Consider the following 9161-nt stretch of genomic DNA (forward strand, 5'->3'; position numbering starts at 1 on the left):
AGTTGACCATAGATTTATGGTCAAATGCAAAATAATTGTAATATATCATAAGGTGCACACGCTCATTTATTGATTGATTTAACAAATAATTGTGTGAGGTATACTATATGTGGTATCAGATACTGGAGTTTCTAGGTTGTTGTTTTTATTCTTGTTAAGTGCCTTTGACTCCATTCTTACTCATAGTGACCCTGTATAGGGTTTCCAAAGAGAAGCTGGTGAATTTGAATCGCAGACCTTGTAGTTCAAACTGACCTGACGGTCCAGTGCTTTCTCCAACAATGCTACTAACATACACTATCCATCCTTCAAGGGAGGTTAGTATCCCACTTCAGCTCACACTTAGTAAGTACATCCAGTTCTGGACACTACACTATGGGATGAAGGCTGACAAAACCAGGGTTAAGGAGAGGAATTGATAGGAATTCAAGCATATATCTCACTCATGAAATGATTATGGACATCAGAAAGAGTGATAGATATATGCTGACTATCTTTAGAAATTTTAAAATAGAAACATGATTAGCTTAATTCAATGTTAATTTAATGGAGACAAACAAGAATACTGAATAGAAGTTGTTCTAGAGTAAAGTTCACCTCATTTTGGGGAAGCATTTAAGACACTGACATGGCCTGTTTCAGAAAGTCAATAATTTCATTCATTCGTTCATTTGTTCATTCAATATATATTCATTAGTTACCTATTCTGTGTCAGAAAATTGTACCAAGCTCTGGAGACACAGCAGGGATATACTGGCTGCCATTTTAAAACTCATAGGCATTAAGGAAATGTGATGGATTTTAACAAAATTTTTCTACGATGTGGAGAAAAGGAGCAATTTAACCTCATCTGGAGTCCAGACGTGCTTCATTGATAATCTAAAGGTTGGAGGTTCAAATCCACTCTTGGAAGCAATCTGCCAATCAATTTTTGAAAAATAAGTCATTAAAAACCTTCTGAAGGTCAGTTCTACTCTGACGGTCAACTCAAAGGCAACTGGTAACTCATCCAGTGGTTTAGGAAAGCCTTCATGAGAAAGTGATCTGTTATTGATTGAGTTGGACTTCCCAAACATGGTTTGTAAATCTCTACTTCCATGACTGTGGTTATAACCCCATTTTAAAATGGATTGTCGTTGTTATGTTAATGAGATAGTACTAATTTAGGGTGTCTTTTGAGTCAATCCCTATTGAGGTATAAGAGAGGAGTCCTGATGTGACACTGCAGGATAATGCACTGGACCACAATGTCAATTTGAACTGCAAGATTGTTGGTTCAAATGCACCAGACACTCCACAGGGTTGGTATGAGTCAGAACTAACTCCACAGCACTTAACAACAACAACAGCAAGTCAAGATGGAAGAAGAGAGATTAAAAGCCACATGAAGATCTCCCAGGAGGAGAAGCTCAAAGAAACAAAAAACTTCATCCACAGACAACACAGAAAGAAACTCATCCCCTAGAGCCAGCACCTTGGATTTGAACTTCTAGCCTCGAAAACTGTGAGCAATTAAGTTTCTGTTTAAAAAGCCATTCATTTGTGTTATTTCTGTTATAACAGTGCTACATAACTAAGACATGATGCATCAAAGTGGATAGTTTGTAAGTAATTTATACGAACTTGTTATAGGGAGAATATATATAGTCTGTTAGATTTTTTATAAATACCTACATTTTTGTATTGTCATTCTTGTTAAGTGTGGACAAGCCTGATCCGACTTATAGTAACCTTGTATAGGATTTTTGAGGCTGTAAATCTTCCCAAGGTGAAAGTCTTGTCTTTCTTTCATGGAGCATTTGTAGGCTGAAAGCACCAACTTTGTGGTTCTAAGTCCAGTGCTTATCCTATAGAGCCACTGTACTCCCCAATTTTTGTACTAAGCATACTCATTCCATATATATAATTTTTTTTCTACTTTTGGCACAGCCAAAGCCAATATGTGGTATATATGTTATAACTAGAGCTTGATAACACAAGGTCTCAAGTTTAGACAATCTTTTGAATAAGCTGTTCAGATTTGGGCTTTATCATATTCTAGCTTTGTAGTCTGGTTAAATTACATTCTCTCTCCTAGTAGAGATTGCTGGTGGTGCTTACCTTTAAAGAGTTTTCCTCTCCTTCCCAAGCATGTGGAAACCTGCACTTTTTCATATGATCATTTTTGTTATAGGAAGAGAAGCGGTCTGCACCATTCCAAAGTTGAGGCATTGAAAAGATGGTATGTGGTCCCATCCACTTTCTCTCTTTGCCAGAATAGCTCTGAAATCTACATGTTCTAGAGTTCAAGATGGAAGCAGCTGAGCCATCTTTTGGAAGGGAATTTCCCTGGATAGTTGTCAGACTATCACCAAACATTCTGTTAGTAATAAATGAAGTTTTTGTATTTAATCCATCAAAATTTGAGATGTGTTTGTTACTGTATCATAAACTACACTGCACTGATGGATAAATTCTATAAGACTTCATAGCCTCATCTATAAAAAGAAAACAATAATTACTCAGTTGTTGTCGTTGTTATGTGCTGTGGAATCGGTTCAATTACTCAGTAGGGCCATTGAAAAATAGAAGTATTTTTCCAAGGACTTTGTCCCTGGTATTACAGTGGTTAAAGCCCTTCACTGCTAACCAAAAGCAGTTTGAACCTGAAAGCTACCTTGTGGGAGAAAAAATGTTGCAGTTGGCTTCCCCAAAGATTTCCAGCCTTAGAAACCCTATGGGGTAGTTCTACTGTGTCCTATGGGATCATTTCGAGATGTGGGCTTGACGGTAGTGGGTTTCCTTTTTGTTGTTGTTGTTCAGCCAATTTCATTTAATGATGACCACATGTGTTACAGAGTCCTGGTGTGGTGCTGTGGGTTAATGTGCCAGACTGCAAAGCCATTTGAACTGCAAGATCGGTGGCTCGAGCTCACCAGCTGCTCCTCAGAAACCCTATATAGGGTCTCTATGGGTCAAATCGACTCGACGGCACTTCACATCAACAACACATGTGTTACAGAGAAGACCTGCTCTACGGGTCTGCTCTACAGGGATTTCCTGGATTAATTTTTACAAAAGCAGATCACTAGAAGGAAACAGATGTCAAACTTTCTTCTATGATGCCACTGTGTGGGTTCAAAAAGTCATCCTTTAGGTTAACAACCAAATACAAACTTTTTGCCACTCAGAGATCTGTCAGTTTCTACATATTAATTTGTTTATGGTAATTGCATTACAGATTTAATAAATCTATACCTCTATATTACTGTTGCTGAGTCCTTCTATGACACTATAGGATAAGTACCGAACTGCTCACCACAAGGTTGTTGTTGTTGTAATGTGCTGTAGAGTCGGTTTCGACTCATAGCGAACCTGCACAGGGTTTCTGAGGCTGTAACTCATTACGGAAACAGAAAGCCTCATCTTTCTCCCAGGGAATGTCTGGTAGTTTCGAACTGCTGCCCTTCAGGTTCACAGCCCAATTTGTAAACACTACATTACCAGAGCTCCTTGCTCAGCACAAAGTGGGATGTTCAAATCCACCAGCAGTTCTTTGGAAACCCTATACAGGATTGCTATGAGTCACCCGAATCCAAGACATGTAACAGCAACAACATATTACTATTGCAGAGACTGAAATGTGCTGTATGGTTGGAAATGAGTTAACAGTATTGCTTTACACTATTTAAGACAATTTTACTGCTTTTTACCTTTGGCAGATAAGCAAATAATTCTTTTTGAGTTTTAGAGGTCTGAGAGAGATTGCATTTCTTAAAACAGGTTTCTTAAAGTATAAGTAATATACTTAAGCTACTTTTCTGTATCATCTGTAAAATTCTGTAAGCTTAAAACTGAAATTTATTTCCTTGTTAAAATGCTTCCCTCCACTGCTCATGTACACAGACTCATGGTGTTAAGTTACTCATGAGTGATCAGCAGCTGCTGTTAATTTGTTTTGTGCTTTTTAGAAAGACTGTAGTCTGTATATATATATATATATATTATATATCTCCAGTTATTTTTTGTCCATAAAAGCTATGTTAATCACATTTGATTCACAGTTTTTGACAATGCCCTCTTTAGATTAAAAATGTTCAATTGATGTACACTGTCTTTTTTCCATTCCCCAAATTTAAGCTAAAATTGATGCACTGTGGTTAATAATAAGGCATGCATGCAGCATTGTTCTTCCCATGAGAGTTGACCACATTACTTACATACTGATCCATTTTAAATTACTTACTTTTTAGAAGATAACTACATACAAAGAAAAATAGCTTAGAGTAAACTTCAGAACCCTAATGTTATAACTGTATTTTGAAATGCAGTGAGTAGGCTTGAGTATACTTATAATGTTACCCAGGGCACTGAAAGAAAAAGATCAAGAGCTTTCAGAGTCTGCTGAAAATGTGTGGCTCATGAAGGATTAAAATCCTGATATCTTTGCTACTTTTACCTGCAGTATTTTCTTTGCTGATGTCATACATTCTAATGACTTTAAAAACAACTTTAAGCCAAGACTTCAAACATGTTACATTTTGTTCTGATCTTGCTTCTAAATTTGGCATTTATGAAGTAAACTCTAATTAATATATCTGTTACACTAGAGAAAATCAAGATGTCAAACTCTTGGTTCTTAATGACATTACTGACCCACACCTAGTCTCTTCTAAACTTTATTGTTTCAATATGAGTACCAGCTTTCAAATCCACCACGTGTCTGTCAGTTTGTCCTACTGTGCTGGCTAGTGTGTTGCTGTGACTATGGAAAGTATGACGCTGCTGATGTAAATACCAACAGGAAAACCCATGGTGGACAGGTTTTAGTTGAGCTTCTTAAGTTTAGAAAGAAGGACTGGCAGATCACTTCTGAATCATTAACCACTGAAATCCTTACGAACAATAGCAGAATACTATCAGATATAGTGCCGGGAGACAAGAACCATAGGCTGGAAGCCACTCAATATATGACTGGGAAGGGGTTGCCTCTTCAATGTAGATCTGGCCATAATGATGTGGATGGAGCAAAGATTATAGGACCTTCATTTGTTGCTGGAGCAAAATGGGAAGAAACAGCTAAAATATCCATTAATAAGCAGAATATAGAATGTACAAAGTATGAATCTAGGAAACTTGGAAGTCATCAAAAATAAAATGAAATGCATAAACATCAATACCCTAGGCATTAATGAGCAGAGATGGACAGGTATTGGTCCATTTGAATCTGACAATGACATGGTTTACTATGCCGGGAGCAACCAACTAAAGAGCATTGGCTTTCCATTCAAAGACAAAAAAGGCATCTCAAGATTTATCATAAAGTAAAAATCTGTAGAGCTGTATTTAGGTAGTTATTCAAATAGAAATGGGATACTGAATGTTTTAAAACCAGTAAAGGTGTGCACTATTGTATCCTCTCATCATACTTATTAAATCTTTATGCTGAACAAATACTCTGAGAAAACAAAGAGAATATGGCATCAGGATTGGAAGATACAATTTTGCTTGCTAGAAGCAAATAAGACTTAAGTTGCCTGATGAAGAAGATAAAAGACTAGAGCCTTCAGTATGAATTTTACCTAAATGTAAAGAATACAGGAATCCTCACACCTGGACCAAAAAATATCATTATGATAAGCAGAAAAAAGATGGAATTTGTCAAATACTTCACTTTGCTTTATTCCACAATTAATACTCATGGAAGCAGCAGTCAATAAATCAAACAACATATTGCATTAGGCAAATCTGATGCAAAAGACCTCTTTAAGGTATTCAAGAAGACTAATGTGCCCCTGACCCAAACAATAGGATTTCACTTGCCTCATATGAATGTGAATGTTGGACAGTGAATAAGGAAGTGCATTGAAGAAATCTATACATTTGAAGTATGATGTTAGCAAAGAAAATTCCATGGGTTGCCAGAAAAACAAGTAGATCTGTCTAAGAAGCCAGAATACTTCTTAGAAGGGAGGCTAATACGACTCTGTCTCTCACTTTGGACATGTTGTCAGGAGAGGTAAGTCCCTAGGAAGGACATCACGCTTAGTTAAGCGGAGGGTCAGTGAAAGAAAGGAAGTTCCAAACTAGACAAATTGACACAGGCAGCAACAATGGGATCAAACATAGCAACAATGATGAGGATGACACAGGACCGGACAGTGTTTCATTCTATTGTGCACAGGATCATTATGACTTAATAGCACTTACAACAAAAGCTAACATCCTCAAACTGATATCTTTGCTCTTGAACACTTTAAAGAGAACTTGTTTAGCAGATTGGCCTACTGCAATACGACATTTGATTTCTTGACTTCTGATTCTATGAGTGTTGATAGTGGATCTGAGCAAAATGAAGTCTTTGATAATCTCAATCCTTTTTCCATTTATCATGACATTATTTATTCGTCCAGTGGTTAGGATTTTTGTTCTTTATATTGAGGTACAACTGTGGCTTTTTAAGGCTGTGGTTGTTGATCTTCATTAGTAAGTATTTTAAGTACTCTGCTTTCAGCAAGCAAGGTTGCATCATTAACATATCACAGGTTATTAATGAGTATTCCTCCAATTCCTATGTCACATTCTTTATATAATTCAGCTTCTGGAATTATTTGTTTAGTATACAAATTGAATAAGTAAGGTAAAGGAATACAACCCTAACACACACCTTTCCCGATTTAAACTGTTCAGTGTCTCCTTATTCTATTTGAATAACTGCCTCTTGTCTATGCATAGATTCTTTATGAGCAAAATTAAGTGTTCCAGAATACTTACCCGCCACAGTCTTGTCCATAGCTTGTTATAATCCACACAGTCAAAATCCTTTGCATAGTCAATAAAGTACACTTAAACATCTTTCTGGTATTCTCTACTTTCAGCTAACATCAGCAATGATATTCCTCATGTCACATCTGCAAATGTATCTATTTTAAACCTCTGGGAATACACCATCTATGTACTGTTTCAGCAATTTTTAAATGATCTTTTGCAAAATTTTACTTGCATGTGATAATAACAATATAGTACAATGATTTCTGCATACTGTTAGGAACTGAAGAGCAAGTTTCAGAATATAATATTTGACTTTGTCTTCCCGAATTAACCCTTGAAATGATCTATTCAGATCTTTTACCTCATTTCTTCTATTTGCTTCAGTATCTGTCTGCCAGAGAACAAGTTTCAGAGTCTCTTTTGACATCTATTTTGGTCTTTTCCATCCTTCTTGCCTTCTTAATGACCTTTTGCTTTCTTCCTGTATGATGTTCTTGATGTCATCCCACAACTCTTCTGGTCTTCAGTTGTTAGTGTTTGATGCATCAAATCTGTTCTTCAGATAATCTCTAAATTCAGGTAGGATATATTCAGGATCATATTTTCATTATCATGGACTTGTTTTAATTTTCTTAAGCTTCAATATGAACTTGCATATGAATAACTGATGGTTTGTTCCACAGTCTGCTCCTGGTCTTGTTTTAACTACGGCTATTCCCACAGACATAGTTAATTTGATTTCTGTGTATGCTGTCTGGTGATGTCTAGCCACTAATTATAGTACATAGTTTCTTAAATCTTAACATGATGTTGGTTCAAAGTATGAGAGACAATGTCTGGCCATCCTGGCTTAGAAAAATACTTCTTTCAACATAGATTTATTTGGTTTGTTCTTTTGGCAGTCCATGATTCTTTTAATATTCTCCTCCAACACCATAACTCATATGCATCCATTCTTCTAAGATTTCTTTATTCATTGTCTCATTTCAATATGTGGTTATTGAAAATACCATGGCTCGGGTCAGGCGTACTTTAGTCCTCAAACTGACATCTTTGCTTTGAATACTTTAAAGAGGTCATGTGTAGCTGACTTGTCTCATACATCATTGAAGAGTGTTGATGGCTCATCTGAGTAAAATGATGTCTTTGAAAGCTTTAATTTTGTCTCCATTTATGTTTAACTGATTAGTATCATTTTAAATATAATGCTTTCCTTTGTGTCTGTAGCTAGTCCCTCAGGTGATGTTGTTAGGTATTAACTTGGTAGCACATAACAACAACAATAAGGCACAACAGATAAAACCACTGCCCACACCTGTGCCATCCTCACAGTCATTGCTATGCTTGAGCCCATTGTTACAGCCACTGTATCAATCCACCTCACTGAAGGTCTTCCTCTTTTTAACTGACCCTCTTACCTTACGGTGCATGGTGTCATTCTCCAGGAACTGGTTCCTTCTGAAATTATGTTGAAGGTACACAAGACAGAGTCTCATTACACTTACTTCTAAGATAATTTTGTCTATGTTTCCTTCAAGTCATATTTTTTTTACTTCTGGAATTTCATGTTACATCTAATGTTCTTTACCAACACCATGATGCAAAGTTATCAATTATTCTTCTATCTCAGGTCTTCCTTACTCATTGTCCAGTTTTCGTATGCATATGAAGCAATTAGAAATACCAAGGCTAGGATAAATCCATCTTTAATTTTTAATACTTTAAAGAGGTCTTTTGCAGCAGGTTTGTCCAATGCAATACCATTTAATTTCCTGATTGCTGCTTCAATGGGAGTTGATTTCAGCACAGATCCAAGTAAAATGAAATCCTTGACAACTTCAATCTTCTCCACTTATTAGATGTGACGGTTTTTGTTTTGTTTTGTTTTGTTTTATGTTGAAGGATAATCCATACTGAAGGCTACAGTCTTTGCTCTTCATCAGTAAGTGCTTCTTAGCTAAATTTACAACCTTAGAAATCTTGCGATTAAGTTCTACCCTGGCCTATAGGATCTCTATGAGTTAGAATCAACTCCTCTGCCTTGGATTTGGTTTGTTGTTGTTTTCAATACCTGTAAATATAATTGTTTTCAATACATGTAAATGTAATTGCATTTGGGAACATGGGAAAGGGTGAAGCTTCTTTGTTATGTTAAGTGGCTTGATCATTGTAAGGTGTATTTTAAGTCAATCATTTTTTAAGATATAAAAAGAGCAGATGAGGCATCGAGAAAGAATACTTGGTGGTCATGTATGAGAAGTACTGGATTGTTAACCAAAAGGTTTATGGTTCAAACGTACCAGACTTGAGAAGCTAGGAAAGATCGGGGGAAGATAGATGTCACACCATGTCAAATACTGAAGGAACCAAATAGCTTCCCACAGAGGTGGCAGAGTTTTAGAAAGTCTTCC

Source organism: Chrysochloris asiatica, unplaced genomic scaffold (genome assembly GCF_000296735.1).
Source record: "Chrysochloris asiatica unplaced genomic scaffold, ChrAsi1.0 scaffold00049, whole genome shotgun sequence".
Classification (NCBI taxonomy): Eukaryota; Metazoa; Chordata; class Mammalia; order Afrosoricida; family Chrysochloridae; genus Chrysochloris; species Chrysochloris asiatica.